Genomic DNA, 23,560 nt, shown 5'->3' with positions numbered 1-23,560 from the left:
TCCCTCCTTTCATGGGTGAAATATTGGAGAATATGAACCTCTGTGTGTTCACATGAACCTCTACATGGCCTCATACACAGAGCCCTGGTGTGTACAAGCTGTAACAAAAATGGTTGAGGCAAGAACACCAGAAAACAAAAAATTATGATCCTGCCTTCCTAATAGATAGAAACACAATCAAACCCACCTTCCCAAAATGAAGTCATTCCAGGAAAAATTAATGAAGCCTACTTGCTGCTTCTTTTAAGAAGCAGTGGATCTTGTCTAGGACCTCTCCCAAGTGCTGATACAGTAATTTGCATCTGACTGTCAGTCCATGGGTTACAAAGGGATGTTGTCTCTATTTTGAGTGGCTGCCATCTTGAAACATGGCAGATGGGAGATAGATAGATAGATAGATAGATAGATAGATAGATAGATAGATAGATAGATAGATAGATAGATATCCATTGGATCCCCTACAACTCCTTCCCATGTGTTGTGAATTTGGTTTGTATATTGTAAGTGCAGAAATTATTAGAAGGGACACATGGACCCACAAACACAGACACGATGATGTCATAAGCCTTCTTTCTGGTCGGAAGTAGGCTAAAAAAGACCCCACAACAGATGATAAAAATATGCTCAATATTTTTAACCCTGGCTAGAATAAAAGTCACAGTACTTTGTTTGTAAGGCTTCTGTGGACACTTTTCTATGGCCTACCTGTCCAGCCTTGATCCATAGGCGGCACAGCTAAGAAAGAACTAGAAATCAATCATAGAGGTTGCAATTTTATTATTTAAATATTTCTTTTGTTTGTATACTGCTGTCCCATGCTTCAAAGTGATTAATCATTTCCACAGGGGCGCAGCAAGGTTGGAGTGGGCCCAGAGACAAGATTTTTAAATGGGCCCCCCCTCACTGAAGCTCAGCTCATGAAGTAAAGAAATCTTAAATGAGGCTGAATAGTGGCAACAAAAAGCATAGAACATCATCCTAAATTATTTTTTAAAGGTTTTGTAAATTGTGGACAATGATGCAAGTCATTTATTTAATGGTACTAAAAGACATGCTGTTCTGGTAGCTCCAGGTCTTAACACTCACATCAGTTTCGGAGGATGAATACAACTGAAGGAAGCCCGGGCGGGTGCATGGCTGGGGGAGTCAGCCAGGTGACTTGCCTCTGCCCCCCCCACAAGGCAGTGGGCCCCCAGACAACTGTCTCCCCTTGCCCTATGATAGTTACGCCCCTGCATTTCCATTAAAAAAACCCCACCAAACATAAAACCATTTAAAAAGATTCCCACAAGTAAAGAGAATTAAAAATTTAAGCAAAACAATAAAACCAGAGCTAAAAGACAGAAAGCGCAACAATATTAAACAAAACCTAATAGCAACCAAAGGCTTGTATTTATATTGTATTGTTTTCATCTGCCTTCTACAGGTTAGATTCTGACATATCCTTTTAATTGGGGAGATGGATCATTTAGGTACTATGCATGAGAACTTAAAATGATATATGACAGAAAGCTGTCCAAGTACATCATGTTCAACCTGTTCAACCTGGTTTTACCAATATTAGAGTACAGGTAAGCTCTCCTGAATACTTTTAAATTAAAAATATGAATAAATTGTACTGATTTTTTTTAATTAAAAAAAATACAGCTATTTCCTGGATTAGTTTCTTTTACCCTGATTTCTCAATTTAGACTTGGCCTTTGTTCCATTCTCAAGGCTATCTTAGTCATTTTCAGCCTGGAATTTTCCTTATTCCCACATCTCCAGAGTTTCTAGGCTTGAATTATTTCCCAAAATCATGAGCATGCTTATTTCGTCCTTTCCTTTTTCAAAAGAAATATTTATTCATGCCTGAATCATTTATTTTCAAACTCAAGCCACATATTTTAATGTTATCTTGTTTCTTTTCTTCATAAATCTTGATGGCCAAACCATTTATTTTCCAATGTAGATCCCATAAAATACTGGAGGCAGAACTATGCCCAGAATACTGCCTTCCAGCTGTTATGTTAATTAAGAAAAAGAAAGAAAGAACCCTCCTCTGAATTATGGGATCTAACCAAAGAATCTTGCACTTGATACTAGAGGTAAATCCTTTCTTCCAATCCCATATTTGGGTTAGGATTAGTTATGGTTCCGAAATGGTGAAGGAAAGGTGCAGTTATTGTATGAACTCAGAAGAACTTTGTTCTGAGTACATCCTTAGTCTGTAGCCCTATTCACACATTATGCTCAAACACTTGTACAATCTGTATACAGTGTACACAGGTGCAGATCTGTATGCAGGTACAGTTAATTGCATGTTATACTGAATGCAGGTAGAACAGTTCTCTTCCTATCTGTACCATATTTTTGAGGAATTTGTACCGCAGTTCATTTTTAAAGTGAGCGCAGGTAAAGTTATTCACACACAAACATATACATCTGTACAGACGCCTGAATGGAGATACAACATAATGAGGTTGTACACACAACTATTTCTGGGACGGGGAGGGTGGGCAGGGGAGAAGGCAAGGTTGAAGCTACCTTGCCCCCAGACGACCAATGTAATGTATGGCACATGCCTCACACACCCACACGATCTGTACTGTTCTTTGAAAGGCGGGAAAACGTCTCAGCCTCTGGGAATCCCAAGATGCTCTCTGCACAAGCAGAGTGGTGCATTGAGGGATTCCCCCTCAAGCTGGGTGCTCTGGGTGCCTGGCTCTGTGTATGCTCAGGCTGCATGAAGCCTGAGCATACTCACGACCCCAGACCTGGGGTTGAGGGTGAACTCATGGCCTCTAACCCTGGTTAAGGGCTGAGCTACAAATTCGGGCTAGCGGGGACGGAAGCAGTGGGATTGGGAGCAACTTAGCGCTCCGCACGAGCAGCCCAAACCAGGTTGGGTTGGGTTGGGCTGCTCGTGTGAATGGCCTTAATATCTGAATGGGGCTTCAGCATTCTACTGGTCTGTGTGATTCTTGGTATAGAAAATAGACTCTCAGGCCAAGCCACTGGGAGTCCCACTCAAAATTAAATCATATCTGAAGGAGCATGAAGGCTGTAAGCATAGTGCTTGAAGCAGAATTCAACAACCACAACAAAGGTTATGGTTCTATACCGCCTTTCAATCAAAGTTCCCAAAGCAGTTTACATACATACATACATACAAATAAATAAGATGGCTCCCTGTCCCCAAAGGGCTCACAATCTAAAAAGAAACTTAAGACTGACACCAGCCACAGCCCCTGAAGGGATGCTGGGCAGGGGCTGGATAGGGCCTCAGTTGCTCTCCCCCTGCTCAATAAAGAGAATCACCACTTTTAAAAGGTGCATCTTTGCTCAGTTAGCAGGGGCTATCTGCTTCGTTCACAGGACCATTAATTGAAGAAAAGGGGCTGAGAGAACAAGAAGGGAACTCGGAAAATGCTTCCTCTGCTCTATGCTTTTTGTCTGTGCTTGCAGCACACCATACTAGAGCACTAACTGCACTGTCCTAAGACTGCCCCTCAGGGCGGCTCATCCATGAGGCTATGTTAGGCGACTGCCTCATGTGTGGCTGTGCCAAAGGTTGGCATGTGTGGAGCATCCTACCCTGCCCCCACTGTTCAGGCACTATCTTATCTGTTTGCCATTCCTAGCTGCGCCACCACCTTCCCCATCACTGGGAGGATGGATTTTAAACTACCAGTTGGGCAATGAGAAAGGAGCTTTTTCCTCTTTCCCTGCCCAACCTGTAGCTTAAAATCCATCCCACAGTGATGGGAAGGATAAGGAATGCTTGTCAGAGGGCAGAGTCAACACCTCCTTCCACACGCCTCCCACCCTTCCCAATCACCACGGAGATGAGTTTTAAGCTGCAGGTTCAGTAGCAAGAGAAAACAGGACTCTTTTCTCCCTCACTGCCCAGTGGGAAATCCATCCCCATGCTACTGGGGAAAGCCAGAAGGATTGCATGAAGGAACCAATGTTGACCCTCCCCCCTCTCTAAGGCAGGCGTTTGCATTAGGAGGCAAGGCCAGGGCCAGCTTCCTCAACAACCCCTCCACCTTCCCCATCGTCATGGGAATGGATTTCATGCTGCAGGTTAGGAGCTTCTTTCTCCCTCACTGTCCAACCTTCAGCTTGAAACCCATCCCTGTGGTGATTGGGGCGCATGTGAGGGACAGTGCTCCCTGAAGTGCATGCCTGACCCTCCCTATCTCCACATGGCAATGACGTGGCCCAAGGTTGGCCAGGGCAGCACAGGCCTCACCTCAGGTGGTGCGGGGACTTAAGCTGGTGTTGCTTCCCCTTGACTAACATCATCTCTTTGAACATCTTTTTGGTTCACACACTGCTTCATTTCCTTCTCCGTACAGTGCAATGGCCAAATAAATAACACATATGTTTGCTTCCTCTGAACACAGAAAAGTAAAGTGTGCCGTCGAGTTGGTGTTGACTCCTGGCTCCCACAGAGCCCTTTGGTTATCTTTGGTAGAATACAGGAGGGGTTTACCATGGCCATCTCCTGCGCAATATTAGATGGCGCCTTTCAGCATCTTCCTATATTGCTGCTGCCCGATATAGGTGTTCCCAATAGTCTGGGAAACATACCAGTGGGGATTCGAACTGGCAACCTCTGGCTTGCTACTCAAGTCATTTCCCTGCTGCGCCAGTACTGATACATAAATAGATACTTTAAATTGTATACATAGGCATTCCTATTTCAAAATGTGCAATTGGGCACAAAACGGATTTCCTAAGTGGGGCCTATGACATCTACAGCATGGATCCAGTATTTTCACACTAGTTGCCCATCCCTAGGAGGAAACTCAAGAAGAACACTTACTACTGTTGATGCTAAGCAGGAGCGCCATAGTAAAGCATGTCAGAGCAAATACAGGGCACAAGGCTTTTTGAAAAGCATTTGGAATCTTGAACTAGTGCCAATTGCCACCACCTGAAATGGACCAATCAGACATTACTCTGGTATTGTCTGATTTGCTGTGGTTTCCTGCTCATTGCCAGGCTCAATTCAAGATGCTAGTTTTATTTTATTTTATTTTATTTTATTTTATTTTATTTTATTTTATTTTATTTTATTTGTATGCTGCCCTTCCAAAATGGCTTGGGGCAGTTTACAATTAAAACAAACCACTAAAACAGTAAAGAGCTAAAACAAATTAAAAAACAATATAACAATTAACAATTTAAAAACATTTTAAAACAACAATTAAACAATTACAGTGATTAAAATCCCAAAATCGGGTTTTTAATTTTAAAATAAACCAGATATTAAAACCCTCAAAATTTAGGAAGCTGAGAAAGCTTGGGTGAAAAGATGAGTTTTAAGGTGTTTTTTGAAAATTGCCAGAGATGGGGAGGATCGTATCTCAGCAGGGAGCGCATTCCACAATCATGGGGCAGCGACCAAGAAGGCCCGTCTCTGTGTAGCCACCAAATGGGTTGGCGGTATCTGGAGACGGACCTCTTCAGATTACCTCAGTGGGGGGTGGGGCTCATAATGAAGAAGACGCTCTCTTAGATATCCAGGGCCTAAGCCGTTTAGGGCTTTGTAAGTTATAACTAGCACTTTGTATTTTGTCCAGGAACCTATTGGCAGCCAGTGTAACTCCATCAGTAAAGGAGTAACATGGTCTCTATGAGATGACCCAGAGACCAACCTGGCTGCCGTGTTCTGAGCCAACTGAAGTTTCCGGACTACGTACAAAGGCAGCCCCACGTAGAGCACATTACAGAAGTCCAGTCTGGAGGTCACCAACAGATGTACCACTGTTTTGAGGTCATTGATCTCGAGAAACAGGTGCAGCTGGCGTATCAGCCGAAGCTGATAGAAAACACCCCTGGCCACCGCCTCAACCTGAGAAACCAGGGAGAGGTGTGAATCCAGAAGTACTCTCAGACTGCGAACCTGTTCCTTTTGGGGAAGTGTGACCCCATCTAGAACAGGCAGATCAAAATAGTCTCTAGAGTTCTGACCCCGCACAATAAGTACCTCCGTCTTATCTGGATTCAGCTTCAGTTTATTCTCCCTCATCCAGCCCATTACTGCTTCCAGGCAGGCATTTAGGGAGGATATGCCAGCTCCTGAAGAAGTTGACATGGAGAAGTAGATCTGGGTGTCATCAACGTACTGGTAACACCCAGCTCCAAATCGCCTGATGATCTCTCCCAGTGGTTTCATGTAGATGTTAAAAAGCATTGGAGAAAGTACAGAGCCTTGAGGGACACCATACTTAAGCTCAGATTTTGAAGAGCAACAATCTCCAAATGACACCATCTGGAATCTATCCGAGAGGTAGGAGCGGAACTACTGTAAAACAGTGCCTCCCACCCCCAACTCCTTCAGCCATTCTAGAAGGATACTATGGTAGATAGTATTGAAAGCCGCTGAGAGATCCAAAAGGACCAACAGAGTCACACTTCCTCTGTCAATTGCCAATTGGAGATCATCCATCAGGCCAACCAAAGCAGTCTCCACCCCATAGCCTGCCCAAAACCCAGTTTGAAATGGGTCTAGATAATCAGTTTCCTCCAAGACCGCCTGGAGCTGAGAGGCCACCACCCTCTCAATTACCTTGCCCAGCCATGGGAGTTTGGAAACAGGTCTATCAACTCAACTCTGAGGGATCTAATGTAGGCTTCTTTAAAAGAGGTCTAATGATTGCCTCCTTAAGACAAGGAAGCATCATGCCCTCCCTCAGAGAAGCATTTATGATTTCCACCAGGCCTTTAAAGCTCTACATGGCTTGGTCCAGGATACCTTAAGGGCCATCTTCATCCATATTGCCTCCTGAAACGCTTTACTTAGAATCTGAGTTCCTGTTCTGTGTGCCTCTGCCGAATGGTAGACGTTTGCTAGGAGCAGGGCCTTTTCAGTGGTGATGCTAATTATGGCAGAAGTAGTAGAGGCCCATAAAGAAATTCACACCAAATCATGGCCCCTCAGCAGCCTTCTTAAATCAGTAGCCAAGGGTGCTGGCACAAAAGCTAGAGAGGTGAGGTCCTCCTGGTCCTCCACTATTTCAAGCACCGTATAATGACTCAATGAACATGTTATGGACCACCTGACATTGGACTCTGTAGGGGCTTTTCATCTACATGGACTGCATCTGTGGCTAGGAGTCAGAAATGCATTCTCAATTCCCTAAATATCTAAGCCCACTGCCTTCTGCTATGAGTGGGCCCTATTTTTGTTTCTTGCCTCATGGTCTCTCTGTGGACCACAGTGGGTTGAGTTCCCATTGAGATGCTTTATCCACTCCCATACTCTGAAATTTGCTGCCATAGTCAGCTGTCTAGGTTTATCTCGCAATAGATCTGGACTTAACTTTCCCTAGAAACTTTTAAAGACTGAAATCATTTTTAAAAGGTTGCATGATCCAAAATAGCATAAGCAAGAAAAGTAAAAATAATAATATTCTATTAACAAATTATAGTGTATAATATTACACAGAGGGATATTACATGGACGGATATGCAATATCACTATATATTATACATAGGGGCGCATCTAGGGTAGGGCAGGCAGGGCACGTGCCCCGGGCGCCACTTGAAGGGGGCGCAATTAAAAAAAAAATTTTTTTTTTTAAAAAGGCCACCGAAAACAAAATGGCCACCACACATGCTCAAATGGCCTCTGTGAGGCCCTAGGCCATGCCAGTCCTCACACAGGCCATTTGAGCATGCGCAGTGGCCATTTTGTTTTCAGCGGCCATTTTAAAAAATAATTATGTTTTTAAAAGGCCACCACACATGCTCAAATGGTCCCTGTGAGGCCCTAGAGGCCAGCAGGGGGAGGCAGAACATTTGCAGACCCCCCCCCACCAACCTTTACGAAGCCCCCTGAAGGGGCTACAGGTTTTTTTAAAAAAAGATTAATATAAGTCACTGTATACAGTTGGGCACTATGTACAGAGAATCGGGGTTTGTGAATACTGAGCTGAAGCTTATGAGCTAGGGTTGTATTCATTTGTTCTTACTTTGCTTCTTGTGATAAGTGAGTTAAATGTGATGTCTTAATAATATGGCTGTTAATGGTGAGTTTGTCTTTGAATCAGTGTGAAATCCTTAGTATTAAGACCCACTGAGAGTTTCTTGCTCTCTTTCTCTCATTTTAACTGTCTTTCTGAAATACTAGAATATATTCCAAGCAGTGACACAGTTTACTCTGCATATCTTTTAATTATTTTCAGAGTATCTGGGAAAAGTTAAATTCTCCATTTATTTTTAAAACTTATGTAATAGTGATGCTACAATGCATAGTAGAGAACTAGACAGGCACTTCTGTTTAGTTTTCCAAGTACACCTCCATGTAGTATTTGGGTATTTCATGAGCCCCAGCATACTGAAAGTTGTCATTTCCCAGCATTTTTTGGTCTGGCTATGTCCACTGCTAAATAGTTTTTGAAATATTAAAAGATTAATGAGCTTGACTTGTATTTTTGAGCTGATATTATGGTAAAGTTATCTGAAAGATGGGTGTCAGATGTTTGGACAGGGGGCGCAATTTCAGTGCTTGCCCTAGGTGCTATTTTCCCTAGATACGCCTCTGATTATACACTATATATGTAGTGTATGATATATTATACACTATATATTTATATAATGTATACTACTACTATATACATATATAGTATATACTATATTATATATATATATATATATATATATAGTGTATAATATTACACAGAGGAAGAAGATTCATTTTAACATTTCTCTGGATACCTGGTACTGCTCCCTCCATTGAAGTGAATTGCAAAGCCCATGAAGAGCAAGAAACTATACACAGAGCATTAAAAATATAAAAGTCACACCACTCCAAATTTAAAGCATGCATTGACTTTAAATTTGTTTTAAGATTTAAAACAAAATTTTAATCCAACTTTTCTGTTGGATTTTTCTGTCCAACTTAATAAATAATAAGGTGGCAAACACACAGCAAGATGACAGCCGTGTGGTTACTGAATTTATCCAGCACAAAATCAGTCTTCTTGGAAAGGTGCCTTTGGTTATTCTGGTGCAACTGTACAATCAGTTTATGGAAAAGTTCTCATATTTATACTAAATCGTATTTGAAAACATGAAAAATTCCACTCATGAAAGTCAGAGACTTTATTATGGGTCTCTTTTCAGGGGGTGGGGAGAGGACATACAGTTTTAGCAGATGAATTATCTAATAGACAGACCAATACAGGAAAGCAGGGGAGATGAAGACTTTTAATTGTACCCAGACCCAGGCCCAAGAAGACACAGAGACATTTGTAGAGGGAGAAATAAGCCACGCTTTATTAAATTAACATCAAACATGGCGGACTGTAAGGTGATGAATCACCTAAACGAAAACAGTGCGGGCACCTAGGCCTGGGCTAGGATTCCTTCATCCTACCCATCAGCCCAAAGGGTGACACACCCTGATTCAGGAAAGAGGCAGGTACCTCCCGCCTAGTTCCTTCACAGCCAACCACCCCCTATGAAAGAGGGGATCTGGGCAGCTTAGGATCTTTACCCACCCCGGACCGCAAAGCCCAAAGGTGGGTCAAGTCCCAAAGCAGGTTTCTTGGCAATCGAAGTCTTCCCGTGCCGCACAGGCCACAAGGAAGCGATTGACCGATCCACCTGAAAATACCCAAGGGTGCTCACCGATAACTAAACCAACTTACCAAAGCCCGCACTGTTCCTGCCAGTGTGGCCAAACTAAGCAAACGTGACTAAAACCTTGACCACAGAACGGAGTAGGCGAAAAAAACCCCAACAACTGCCAATCAGTTGAGAGCAAAAAATTCCTACTCGGCCCCAAAGGCGACCAGTCGCTAGACCCGCTCTGCATCAGGGAGGGAGGGAGGGGAAGCTAAAAATGCTCTGAAACGCCGAGTGAGAAGCCGCCCTGTGGGGAGCTGAAGCCCCGACCCCCGTAGGCCGATCAGCCAATCAGGCTGCTTCTTGGGCCTGCTTACCGGGGCTGGGACAAACACCCTCCCTCCTGCACGAGGCAAGGGGAGGGGGATTCCTCCCCACCATGTTCTACATTTCTCTCTCAAATAAATAAATAAATAAATAAATAAATAAATAAATATCTGCATTCTTTAGCTGGTGTGCTTGTGTGTGCGTATACATAGCAAGCAGAGAGATACGAGATATAGAGAGATGTGTGTGTACATACATGTGTGTATGTATCTCTATATCTATATCTATATCTATATATCTACATACACACATATTTTTAAAAGGGACATCATTGGAGAGGGGGAAATAACAGCATCAAGATAACTGGCTCTAGTTACAGGTATCCAAGTTAAGGTTTGAATAGCAGTATTGTTTTTAGACTCTTACCTTTCCGAATGTCTTGAATAACATCCAATTAAGAAAATGTTTTTACCAACTCTAGAATTCTTAAAAAAAAAAAAATTCCAACCTCAGTGACAAGATGACATAGTGTAGAGCAAACTGTAATGCAATATATTCCGCTTGCTAAAATTCTGGATTAAACAGAAGAGAATAAGAGACCAGATAAGGACCTAAAGTGAAAATCCCGCTGCAAGGAATTATTTCTGAACCAACTCAAACCATGGCTTGCAGGAATGAACCCCATACTTTCATGTCCCCTCTCCCCTGCATCCACACTCTGCTTCAATTATTTACTTCTTGGTTTGATCAAACCATAGGTTACTGTTACACCTGAACTGGCAAACTATGGTTTGTACTAACCCTTCAGGTCAGGATTCAAAGCCAGCTTTAAAATGTGGTTTGCGATCGTGATTTGGAGAGCAAGCAAACCCTAACCCTAACTGCTGGCATGTGAGAGAAGAAGCAACCCTGTCAACCCTCTTGCCAGGAAGCTGGTAAGCCAGTTTACCTGTGAGCCAGGTGGATCGGCTGCTTTCTCTCGCATGCATGCAAGAGAGAAAGCATCTATCTCCCCAGCTTGCCAGCTTACTAGTGAGCTAGCAAGAGGGCAGATGGGGGTTGCTTCTTCTCTCAGCTGCATGAGAGAGAAAGCAGACAATCCACCCGGATAGCTGGCTTGCTTGCCTGTTCCCTGAGCGAGCAGTGGAGGCAAGCAGGAGGAGGATGGCAAAGGCAGAGTGGCCAGCCACACTGCCATCTCATGCTTTACCCATGGGGTCCCTCCATATGGCACAGCAAAAATGCCAGAGTATCTGGCACTGCCATTTCCAACACTCTCCCAAAGTGCTCCTTTTTTTGGATACCCTTATACTGTGCAGTAAATTCCAGTCATCATGAATCATTATGAAAAAAGTGGTTTGCTATATGAATAGCACTGTATTGAAGTAGTTGTAAATCCTTCACTAGTATGAATTCCCCTCTGCCCTAAGCATAGCGAAGCGCCATTAAATTGCCATTTGGAAAAGTCCCATGAGAGGCAAGAACATGTTTATACTGACACACTTTCTGGGGACATACTGGGCACCTCACAAGATGACACAGACATCTACAAAAGGTCTACTCTTTAATGGGCTCAACTTCTCACACTGGCTGTGTTATAATTGGAGTCAATCAAACTCCTCCCTTCCAACACCTACCTCATTATCATAAATTACTATTCAAAATATCCTGTGTTTCTCTAACTGCACGATAAGATGACTTCTACCATAGTAGCTAAGTTGCTGGCCATGGCATTCCAAGAGTGCTTGTCTGTGAACATGTTCCATTTGCAAGCCAGATGGTAAGGAAGTTTGCCAGAGCATGGAGTATTTCCCTAACACACTCCAGTCCAACATATCCGCATTCATATGGGTAGCAGAGCATAGTGTCCAAACCATTAAACGTTCATTGAAAAAGGTGCTGAACAATGGTACAGACCCATATCTAGCCCTATTGTATCTTCAGAACACACCAGTCACAGGTCCTAACTTTGTGCCAGGCAACTACCAGCAACATTTAATGCTCTCTTACCCCCATGCTGCCAAAAGGAGTGCACTCCAGACTTCAACACTTGCAGCAACTTTAGAAGTTGCAGTATGACCTTTGGAGATGGAGTTCCTGTGCATCAACCTTTTTCATCAACTATCCTAATGACCACTAGGGGTACTGGTAGTAGAGGTAGCTAGTGAGGGTCTCCTTACCTGTCCCTGCTTGCCTCTGCTCTATGACCCCTGCTTTCACTCCTCAGGTACTTCCTGTAGTGAGTCAGTCCTCTTCCTTTCCTCCTAGAGAGAAGATGGAAACATCTCTCTCCCTCCCTTTCTATTCATTATGTAGCTGATAGATAGGATAGGTCTTTCCTATCTCAAATGTAAAGTGTGCCGTCCAGTCAACTTCGACTCCTGGAGGCCACAGAACTCTCTGGTTTTCTTTGGTAGAATATAGGAGGGGTTTACCATTGCCTCCTCCCGCGCAGTGTGAGATTATGCCTTTCAGAATCTTCCTATATCACTGCTGCTCGATATAGGTGTTTTCCCATCGTCTGGGAAACATACCAGCGTGGATTCAAACCAGCAACCTTCTGGAGCCAGTTCTGTGTGTTTGGTCAAAGTGTGCAGTGCCTTGTTCTCCTGGAATAAAGAAGTTTGATTGTTGACTATGCTAGACTCTCCTGCTTCCTGGCTTTGGGACAGATTTATCAGGTTCACCCAGTGAGTATTCCTCATTCACTCTCATGCATAGCAGAATATTTCATAGTGCACAATGGGAGAAAGAAGGATGAGGAGTGAATGTAGAAGTACAGGTTCCTATAGCAGCAACCGATGATTTGGCACACATCTGAACCAAGCAGATAGGATGAAGGTATTTGATCTGTGTGAATAGGGGGGCAGGGGAGAGAAATAAAAATCTTTAGTTCTTATCTGATAATGGTTGTCTTAATATTTGCACAAAGCTAGAAATCGGTTGTGAAATGAATGGAATGATGTAGATTGAGCTGTTTTTAATGCCCTGGCTTAGTGGGAATTCAATGAATGCAGGTAATGACAATGATAAGTAAAGCATACTTCTGATTCACTGGTTAACAAAACTGATTTTAGGTTTGGAAAGTAGTTGCAGTTGTTTTCCAAAGCTGCTATCCAAAGTTGGATACAGATGATCTTTCTCATGAAGAAAGGTTGAAACACTTGGGGCTATTCAGTACAAAAAAACAGACGATTGACTTAACAGATGTTTCTAAAATCATGAATGGTGTGAACAGACTGAAAAGGGAAAAATTACTCACTGGAACCATAGAGCCACGTAGGGAACTTTGGGTGCATTTAGTGGAGCTTTCCAAGCACCCCCTTCCTGATTGCAGCTCTGCACATCACCTAGCAAACTACTCCCTATTCACATGTCACACACAAATGTGGGTCCAATGGAACTGCGGTTCTGCTCCCCTCCTCTGCCTGCTCTCCTGACCGAATTCGAATGTAATGGAGAGCTGTGAGACTGTAGAGAGGAGGGGGAACTGCTTGTGTGGGCTCCCTTCTTGACTGAAAAAAAGCCCAATCATGGCTGGAGTTGAGGGAGGAGCTTCCTCCCTTAACTCCGGTTGAAGGGGATGCAGCCTGCAGTTCTGCATTCGGATGTACTGCAGGCTGTATGTACTCAGGTTGTGGTGCTGAAACTCACTACAACCCATTGGTTCAGACTGGAGTTCCAAATCTGAAACCTTGGGTTTGTCGCCATGCCAGACTTCAGTTGCTTGCATTTACACATAAATGCATGTGGAACCTCTGGCCCCTTCAACTGTGGTTCCACATTACACGTGAATGCAGCCTCAATGACCTTCAAGTGGACCTCTAATGTATGATCTGTGGAGCAGGGAACAGGGAGAAATATGGAAAGCCCCAATTCGTGTTCAGAAACAGTCACATGTGCCAAAAATATGCCAGCCTCTATTCTGTACAGCTGTCCATTTGAAATCCCTGCTAAATGGGCCAAGAGGCAACCAAAGGTGTAGCTAGCACATGCCAGGCCTGTGCTTACTTCTCCCACATGGGCCCCACCCCCACTCACTTGTGGTGGGGCCCACAATTGATGCACACTTTGCGCGCACCACCTTACTCACCCTCTGCCACCTTTGATGCCCACCTGCCTCCACCTCCTCCTCCACCTTACTCCTCAGGAAGCAGGAAGCACTGGCAAGCAGTTTGTGGCACCTGAGCAGAGGAAGAGGAGAGGGAAAGAGGGGAGAGGCAGGACAGCAGCAGGTGAGCAGGCTCAGGCAGGCGGGCAGCAAGGCAGCAACAGCAGCAGTAGTGAGCAGGTGAGGAGGGAGGTGGGGTGAATGGGCCCCTGGGGGCAGCAGGCCTGTGTTCTAAGGACACTCTGGAATATCAGTAGTTTCAGCCCTAGAGGCACCTTATAAAGTGATGGCTCTCTTATATTTAGTATGGGGAAAACAACTGTCCCTTCCAGTGGCTGTTGCGGATGTCTCTTTTTTTCATGTTTTGTAGATTGTAAACCCTTCTGGGACAGGGAACCATCTTCTATTTTATTTTGCTATGTAAACTGCTTTGACAAAAGAATTTTGGTTGAAAAGAGGTCTATAAATATGTTTATTAATATGAATAATAGCAATAGTAATAATAACAATGCTAACAACAACACCCAAGCAAATCTTTTAGTAGTGGTAGCATAAAAGGTTATGTTTGTTTGTGTGCATAATCTTGTTCTGTGGCCTACCTAAAATTGGTGTATCAGACTGCTCTTACAGTATCTTATCTTCACTGAGACATTATAGAACTGAAATGACATTATTAAACCTTATTCATACTTGAAATGCTTTAAGTTTATAAGTACTGGTGATATATGTTTCTAGCTTCATTCACATGTTATGTTGAACACTTTTACAATGAGTGTATTGTGTACCCAAGTACATACATGTACACAGGTACAGCAGTACACTTCCTATCTACAGGCATTTGAGGGGCCTGTACCCAGGTTCACTGTTTAAATGAAATACAGGTACAATCATTCACTCAAAAACATGTACAAGTGTACAGGCATCGGTATACTCATACCACATAACACATGAATGGGGCTAGGGTATCTGAGAGGAAAGGATATTTGAGGAATTCCCCTGTTTCCCTGTATGTTCTAAAAGGAGCAAAGATTTATCTCAGAAAGTTAGTGATAAAATCACATTTAAAAGACAGGTTGAAGAAAAAATGTGATGGGGAAAAGCTACATAGAGTGGCAGGAAGGAAAGAATGTAGGCCCAGATTCAAGTATAGTAGTAATAACTTAAGGGTACAATCCTACACCTGTTTCCTTGAAGTGGACACAGAGATTGTGGGGGGAAACAGTAGATGTTAGCCTCCAGATTGGATGCTAGCCTCCAAATTAGCCTCCAAATAAGACCTCAAAATGTTAATTCCTTTTACTTTCTGAGCAAAGCAGGAATTATTTAAACATGCATAGGACTGGGACACAAGTCCCACTGAAACCACTGCAGCAAGTTTCTTGCAACTAACTTAAGTCTGCAAACCTATACATAATGAATATTATTATTATTATTATTTCTTGTTTACACAGTCCGAATATTATTATTATTATTATTTCTTGATTACACAGACAGGTGTTATTGACTGGTTTGTTTTATCCAGACATTGAGTCCTTCCCAAGGACCTGGGATGGCTGAATTTTATTGTCAATTGTTATAGATATCATCTCAGAATATAGGCTATTCCCAGTAAAGCTGCTTTTTGTAATTGGCTGATGGTGATTTCTGTGGCCCCTATGGTGTTGAGGTGCTCTTCAAGGTCTTTTGGAACTGCACCCAGGGCTCCAATTACCACTGGGATTATTTTGGTCTTTTTCTGCCACAGCCTTTCAGTTTCCATTTGTAGATCTTTGTATTTGGTGATTTTTTCTATTTCTTTTTCTTCTATTCTGCTATCCCCTGGTATTGCTATGTCGATTATTTTGACTTGTTTTTCTTTCTTCTCAACTACAGTGATATCTGGTGTATTGTGTGGCAGATGTTTGTCTGTTTGTAGTCGGAAGTCCCATCATATTTTTACATCTTAATTTTCTACAACTTTTTCAATTTTATGGTCCCACCAATGTTTGGCTACAGGTAGCTTGTATTTTTTGCAGATGTTCCAGTGTATCATCCCTGCTACCTTGTCATGCCTTTGTTTGTAGTCAGTCTGTGCGATCTTTTTACAACAGCTGATTAGGTGGTCCACTGTTTCATTTGCTTCTTTACAAAGGCTGCACTTGCTGTTTGTTGTGGATTTTTCGACTTTTGCTCTTATTGCATTTGTTCTTAGTGCCTGTTCTTGCGCAGCCAGTATTAAACCCTCTGTTTCTTTCTTCAAGTAACCATTCTTAAGCCATTGCCAGGTCCTGGTGATGTCTGATTTTCCACTTATATTGTGCAAATATTGACCATGCAGGGGCTTATTTTTCTATTTTTCTGCTCGGTTCTTGACTTGTTCTTTCTTGTAGGCCTGCTTTGTTTCATTGGTGTTGAATAGTTTCTCGTTATTGACCATTTTAAGTGCATCTTCTTCACTGTCCTTTATATATTCTTCAAGGCCTCTTTTCTCCTCCTTTTCTATTTGATGGACTTGCAGCATTCCTCTTCCACCTGAGCTGCGAGGGAGGTATAGCCTATCTACATCACTGCGGGGGTGCAGAGCATGATTGATGGTCATTATTTTCCTGGTCTCACGATACAGCGTCTCTAGCTCTGCCTGTCCATTATTCCTGCAGTGTATCTGATAACAGGTATAGCCCAGGTGTTTATGGCTTGTATGGTGTTCCCACCATTGAGTTTGGACTTGAGGATTTTTCTAACTCTCCTGATGTATTCACTTCCAATTTTTCTTTTAACTTCAGTGTGTGCGATGTTATCAGCCTGGAGAATGCCCAAGTATTTGTAATGTTCTTTCTCTTCCAGGTTCTTGATCTTGCTTCCATTGGGCAGTTCTATTCCGTCTGTTTTTGTTATTTTCCCTCTGTTCATTATTAATGCAGCACACTTGTCTAGTCCAAACTCCATTGCTATATCGCTACTGAATATACGGACAGTGTTTAGCAGTGATTCAATTTCTGACTGGGACTTTCCATACAACTTCAGATCATCCATGTACAGCAGACGGTTTATTTTACTTGATGTTTTAGATGTTTGGTATCCGAGGCCTTTTTTGTTGAGTATTTGTGAAAGTGGGGTCATGGCGATTACAAACAACAGAGGGGATAGTGAGTCCCCTTGGAAAATGCCTCTTCTAATGCTAACCTGTCCAAGTGTCTCACCACTGATTGTTAACTATGTACTCCACATGATCATTACTTTTTTTATAAATATCTGAATTTTTTTGGTTGACATTAGTTGTTTCTAAACATTTTAGTATCCATGTGTGAGGCAATGAATCAAAGGCTTTCTTGTAGTCAATCCATGCAACACTTAGATTGGTTTTTCTTTTCCTGCAATTTTCTAAAATCATTTTGTCAATCAGCAGCTGGTCTTTTGGGCCTCTGGTGTTCGGGCAATTTCCTTTCTGTTCAACTGGAAGCTGTTTGTTAGTTACTAAGTGTTGCATCACTTCATCTGCTATTATTCCAGTTAATAATTTGAACATGTTTGGCAGGCAGGTTATCGGTCTATAATTACTTAGAACTGCACCTTTCGCTGGGTCTTTCATTATGCGATGAGTTTTCCCAGTTGTTAGCCATTGTTCAACATCACCGCCTTGCAAAATGTGATTGAACTGTTTTGATATTTGTTTATGAAGGCTTGTTAGGTGTTTAAGCCAAAAGCCATGCAGTTCATCGTCGCCTGGCGCAGTCCAATTTTTAATTTTCTTGGCTCTTTCACTTATTAATTCTGGTGTTATTATTAGATCTTGCATTTGTTGGTTACATTTTTTGACCTCTTTCATCCAGCCTGCTTTTTTATTATAATCTATTGGATTGTCCCATAATTTCCCCCAGAATTGCACTGTTTCTTCTTTATTTGGTGTTTCTACATTTCTTGCAGTTTCTCCTTCTATGCTTTGGTAGAAACGTCTCTGATTCGACTGGAATTGGAGATTCTGCCTGTGTTGTGTAATTCTGGCTTCATATCTGCTAATCTTCTTTGACACTGCTGTTATTAGCTGCTTTATTATTTCCAGGACTTCTCTAATTCTCCTTGAATCTAGGTGGTATTTTTGGATCAGATACTGTTTGGTGTTTTCATTCTTCAGCTTCTTGTCTTTCATATCTTTCAATTTACTAGCCTCTGATCTAAGCCTGGAGATTTTATTTTCTAATCTAATCTTCCATTTAGGTGATGTATGGTACTACTGTCTTTTTTTACAGGTCCACTGATCTTATATCCGAGCTCTTGTGTTGTTATTGTTGCTGCACTGTACATTAGTTGGTTTGTTTCTTGCAAATTCTTGGTTGTTATTTTTGCAGGTGCAGCATTGACATCTTTTAATGCCTGAGCAAGTTGTTTTTTGGCAACTGTATTTAGAGCTGGAAGTCGAACCCTGGTGGTTGTTTGGTTCATGTGCTCAGTTATTTTTTGCTTTAGTTCTTGTTGCTTTTCTGTTAAACGGCATTCGGGGTTTTGAGGTGAAGGCAAAGGGGAGGTTGCCTGGTTTTGATTTTGAAACAGTTCAGCAGCAGTGGCATCCTCTGTTTCCAACACCTCCTCCACCTGCGCCTGAGCAACTTCTTCAGTTGGTGGTAATTCTTCTTCCATATCTTGAGCCTGTGTTGCTCTTTGCAGTTCTTCCAGCTCAACTCCTGTGAATACTTTATTTCTTATTATGAATCTCCTCTGGTCTGCTAGCCTTTGTTCTATTATTTCTGTATCTTGATGCTTCTCTTTCCAAATTTGGTACATTCTTTTAAAATAACCTCTTCTATTTGGACTAGACTTGTAATAGCAGATCATTATTTCCTTGTTGGCATTTTTCGTATTTTTTTTTGGTTAAGCGACATTTCTTCCAGTAACTTTGCAGTCTTCAGCCCTGGTTGCTCAACTGAAGATCCTGAGTCCTGTTGCCCACTTGCCACCAGATGTCCAGGGACTCCAGCACCTGGCGCGGTCCTTGTTGACCCGGGCGACAACCGATCCGGTATAGATTTATTAAAGTTATGTCTCACCCTATTGTTGATGGGAGAGGCACTCTTTGTCTGGCTGCTCTGGTGAGACCTGTCCAGTATGGTTGGACTTCTGGCATAGCTCTCACCTTCCTCAGAGCACGCAAGCCCCACAACCATGCCAAGGTAGTGCCTCACTGGGGGATGATGATGATGATGATGATGATGATGATTTTACATTTATATCCCGCTGTTCCTCCAAGGAGCCCAGAGCGGTGTACTACATACTTGAGTTTCTCTTTCACAACAACCCTGTGAAGTAGGTTAGGCTGAGAGAGAAGTGACTGGCCCTGAGTCACCCAGCTAGTATCATGGCTGAATGGGGATTTGAACTCGGGTCTCCCCAGTCCTAGTCCAGCACTCTAACCACTACACCACACTGGCTCTTTGATATGACGGACATGAGGCATATTTATGAACCGCTTTTCAACAAAAGTTCCCAAAGTGGTTTACAGAGATGTAAATAAATAAAATGGCTCCCTGATCCCAAGGGCTCACAATCTAAAAAACCCACAACGATAAACACCAGTAACAGCCACTGGAGGGATGTTATGTTGGGGATGGATAGGGCTGCACATCTCATTGTTTTAAATGGAAATACAGCTGTATATTTATGCACACTGTTAGTCATGATGAACTTTAGCTGCATTGGGGCTGTAGTATTTACTGATAACAGACAGCAAGGATTACAAATACCAAGCACTTTCCATGCAATTTTAGGCTTCATTCCCATATTAATTAAATGAGCTCTATGTTATCCTCATAACACCACTTGAATGTACAGAAATTATTATTCTGATATACCAAAGAAGAAGGAAATGCATACGGAAAGTAAGATCTACTGAAGATCAAGCTGAGTAATTGCTGCTCTTCTGTACAGGGAGTGAGCTATTAGGATGTATGGGGGAAATCGGCACAATACCTTTTAGTAGCACGCTACGCTTGGACAAAGGCTGTGAGAGAACACAACCATTTTAGCTTCCATTTAGAATAAATGCACAAACGAAGAATACCTTGCACCACCGACCCACAACTCCTTTCCTTCCGCAAGCAATTTATTCATATTAGGTAGAAAAGATCAAATGCTACGTATTCTAAACCTTCCTCCTGCTTTCTTGTTTCTCAGACATGGCTTATTTAGGAGAGGTTTTTACCCCTTACCCAAGGTAACTTTTTAGTCAGTCACTTCATCAGGGGCCAAGGGGGGAATTGTTTTCGTAAATAGGTCCTCCATATTTTGTAAATAGCACCTCCATTTAAGAAGCACCTGAAAACACATCTGTTTAGCCAGGCTTTTAGTTTATAGTTCTACAGGTTTTAGTTTTTATTTGCATTTTGAAATTGTTTTAATCGTGCTAATGTTTTAATGGTTGTGTTTTAAGTGGTACAGTGGGGAATTGCTTGACTAGCAAGCAGAAGGTTGCCGGTTCGAATCCTCACTGATACTATATCGGGCAGCCGCAATATAGGAAAGATGCTGAAAGGCATCATTTCATACTGCATGGGGGGAGGCAATGGCAAACCCCTCCTGTATTCTACCAAAGAAAACCACAGGGCTCCGTGGGCGCCAGGAGTCAAAATCGACTTGATAGCACATTTTACCTTTACCTTGGATTGTGAACCACCCAGGGACCTTTGTATGGGGAGGTATAGAATGTACTAAATAAATGAACAAATAAATACAACTAGCTGGGCCAGGCACAGAGCATCTGTGCCTCTGCCGTCCCGCTTATCCCTCCCCCCGCCAGGCTTGCTTCTCCCCCTCCTGCCCGGCACTTTCTGGCCAGCAGGCGGGTCAGCCCGCCATCTCCTCCCACCTGCCTGCCAATTCCCAGCAGCCGGGCCGGCCCACTGCCGCCGCCTCCACTCGGTGCCTGGCCCGCCGCCGCCTCCTGCTCCCGGTGGCTGGACCAGGCCGGCCCGCCGCTGCCTCCTGCTCTTGGCAGGCGGGCCAGGCCAGCCCACTGCCTCCTGTTCCCGGCGGCTGGCCCGCCACAGCTTCCTGTTTCCTGGCCCACCGCCGCCATTGTCTCCCTGTCCCTGTCGCTATCCTCCAGGTAGCTGCTCTCATGAGAGCTACCACGCCTGGGATTAGCGATGGCTCCACCTAGGAGAAATAAAGATATAGATAGATACGTGAGCCCTTGGGGGACAGGGATCCATCGTATTTATTTGTTATTTCTCTGTGTAAACCGCCCTGAGCCATTTTTGGAAGGGTGGTATAGAAATCGAATAAATAAATAAATAAATAAATTAAATAAGGCCTGCTACCTGTCACGCAGAGGTGCACATAGGTAATTTTGGAGCCTGGACTTAAAGGCATTTAGAGGCCCCCTCCTCCTCTGCAAATTAAGCATCATCACACTCAGCTGGGCGACCACACCACCTGGGACAAACTAAAGAAGATTTGGGGGGCCCCAGGGGCAGTGGAGGCCCTGGACTTTGGCCTGGAAGTCCAGGGGTAAGAACACCTCTGACCACACGCCTCACTCTTTTGCTTTGCTGGATGTGGGCAGGAGTGTAGCAGGATTGGAGGGAGCCCTAGGAAGGCAGCCCTGCGCCACTGCCTTTTTCTTGAGAGTGGCATGAAGAGAGAGTGCAAAGAGCAAGCTGTCACACAGCCAGCAGGCCCCCCTCCCTCAGGGACTCAAGGGCACTTGTCTCTTGTTGCCCTGGATTTGTGGTGAAGATGCTTATGAGAATGAATTTGACAGGAGACTGCCTGCCATGGGGTTAACTGCCTCAGTATTACCTCACGTTATAAAAACAGCTTTGTCTTTTGACCCACCAGTACTCTGGATCCAGCAACCCCCAACAACATCTTCCAGACTTGGGATAAGAAAAGGAGTTGTGTAGGCAAAGAACAGACCCCACTCAGCACACCCAAATCCCTAGAGCTGGTACTGGATGAAAGTTGTATAATACAGAAAGGAAACTGTTTTATTAAAATGGGAGAAATACAGACATTTCCCCCCTAATTCTAAAACTGTCTAGATCTAACATAACACATTTATGACTGAACTTTCTACATTGAAATATTTTTTTATTCTTCCCCAGACAGAAGCTTCCTTTTGAAAAATGTCTCTCCAAAAGATGAAGAAAATGGCATGTCTTTGGTGAACACTAAATTACTTCAGATGAATGTTGATCTCAGTTAATTAAAATGACTGGTCTTGGAAAAATTGCAGCACACTTACTTTCAAATTAGCAGATGAATTTTGGCTGACCTTTCAGACTTTGATGGCTTGCCCAGTTGTCTGCTTAATGATCAAAACTGGACAACTACAACAAACTCTGGAAAATCCAAACTGAAGGAATTCTCTTGTGTACATCTGCAAAATGATTTTTTTTTTTGGTGGGTGTAAGAACTTCTTATTTTCCCCCAGTTAAGAGTTATTAAACATAATGGCAGACATCCAAAGCAAGGAAGCAGCAGTGTAGCGAGAAGAGCAGACTTACAGCACTTCCAGACTTACTGTACCAGTGTCCTGGGGAAGGGGCAATTTTAACCTCCCCTTGCCCAGAAAGTCCTCTGTAACATCCGATAATATGTCCCTGAGGGCAGAAATTGTGTGAACCTGCCTAATGTGTAAACACACCAAAAAAAAACCCCAGATGTTTAAGGTGTTCTTATAAAAGGGGATAAGATGGTGAAAGATGGGCAAGATAATAAAGGACAATGGCCTTTATGTCCCAACAGGCATAAAGAACATCATGGAAAGATTGCAACTTTCTTAAGATAAAGGAAAGCCTTGATTTTTACGGATCCTGCATCCGTGGATTTGTATATCTGCGGCCAGGTAATGGACGCCCAACCTTGGTATATGCAGTAAAAAATCTGGGAGAAAGGGTTAAACTCGTGTATCTGAATGTTGGGGGTGGCCGTAAATTACCTCGGAGGCCATTTCTGGCCACCATTTTGAGGAGAAGAGTCTAAACTAAAGCTTTTTTTGTTTTGGCCATTTGGGGGGCATTCCCCCCTCTAGGAACCTAATCCCCACGATGCCATTGCTCCAATTACTTGGTATTCACAGTTTCAGTACCCGCAGCACTAGCTGGGAATGCAACTCCCATGAATATTGAGCTTTTCCTGTATATTTTAAAAATGCATGTTTGTATGTATGCCTCACTAGTCCTTTTAATAGCTCCTCAAAGTGTCTTACAACAAAATATTACATAGAACTTTGCAGAAAACCATAATTAAAAAATAGTCACAATACATTATAAATTTCTAAACTAAAAACTAAAATCATGGAGAAATTGCATCTGACAGCTTCCATAAGAATAAAATTCTACAGTGAGGCACTATGCCTAGTAGATGTCGGCGGGATGGGGTGGGGGGCTGTTACAAAATATCACCCTAAAGAAGTAAATATTTGCACAATATTTATATGGCTACTTATAAACTCTCATGGTGATTTACAAATAATTATTAAAATAATAAACAACAAAAAACTCAAATTAAAAAGCTAAAAGCAGTCTAAATAACAAACAACCAAAACTGCTAAAACAATTAAAACAGTTAAAACACTTAAAACCA

At 42.9% G+C, this 23,560-nt stretch overlaps 1 long non-coding RNA gene across 1 annotated transcript in view; it reads left to right on the top strand.

Moving 5' to 3' along the window:
* LOC128328199 (uncharacterized) overlaps positions 1–22,962 on the top strand; it is a 41,391-nt gene extending 18,429 nt beyond the window's left edge. The window contains exon 3 of the long non-coding RNA XR_008309074.1: positions 22,078–22,962. This is a non-coding gene — a long non-coding RNA (uncharacterized LOC128328199). The remainder of the gene's footprint in view (positions 1–22,077) is intronic.
* The last annotated feature ends 598 nt before the right edge of the window (positions 22,963–23,560 follow it).

The sequence above is a fragment of the Hemicordylus capensis genome, chromosome 5 (assembly GCF_027244095.1).
Source record: "Hemicordylus capensis ecotype Gifberg chromosome 5, rHemCap1.1.pri, whole genome shotgun sequence".
Classification (NCBI taxonomy): domain Eukaryota; kingdom Metazoa; phylum Chordata; class Lepidosauria; order Squamata; family Cordylidae; genus Hemicordylus; species Hemicordylus capensis.
Note: the sequence above shows the minus strand (reverse complement) of the source record. Positions and strands in the feature narration are given on the sequence as shown.